This window comes from Brassica oleracea, chromosome C4, assembly GCF_000695525.1.
Source record: "Brassica oleracea var. oleracea cultivar TO1000 chromosome C4, BOL, whole genome shotgun sequence".
In the NCBI taxonomy this organism is placed as follows: Eukaryota; Viridiplantae; Streptophyta; class Magnoliopsida; order Brassicales; family Brassicaceae; genus Brassica; species Brassica oleracea.
Genome location: NC_027751.1, coordinates 7,847,258 through 7,847,936, shown reverse-complemented (window position 1 = coordinate 7,847,936; position 679 = coordinate 7,847,258).

Genomic DNA, 679 nt, shown 5'->3' with positions numbered 1-679 from the left:
ATCTGCGCAAAACTCTGACTTTAAAACGTCTTCTCCTTCAAGATCCTAGACCCTTCAAGAGCCAGACACATCACTGCAGATTTGCAGCAATAATTTTTGTAGTTCAAACAATCAGTCATCTCTATGAAATCGAGAAGAGTAAAAAAACAAAAAAGAAACAGATTAGATATATCTCAGTATCAATAAACAATGAGAAATCTACCGGAATGTTCGAACACAGATCTGAATAAAAAACGAAGAAACGAACTTACATTCACGTCGATCAGCAGCCGAGCCTCGACGACGGAGGAGCAACTTCCGTACTTCAAGTCGGAGAAAAAAACTCTAGAAATAGCCATACAACACGAATCAGTATATTGCAAGAGATAGAAGTAGAGGATGAGTTCGAAATGAAAAGTACTCACATATTTATACGGATTTCACACCGCCTCCGTCAGACGAACGGCGCCTTGAATACCGTGTAGTGGGAGACTGAATCAATTGGAATAAACACGAAGTTACACCTCTGCCCGTTTCATACAGGTGAAGGGAACTCAGGCGTTACGCGTCGCAGTCGAAGGAAAGGGAGAGACGCGGAGCAAAGCTTTGATCGAGTGATTAGGTTTAAAGTGTGAATAACATGTTCGCGGGCCGAAAAGAATGACCAAACCTAAAGCCCAATGTGCAAATCACGGAAAAG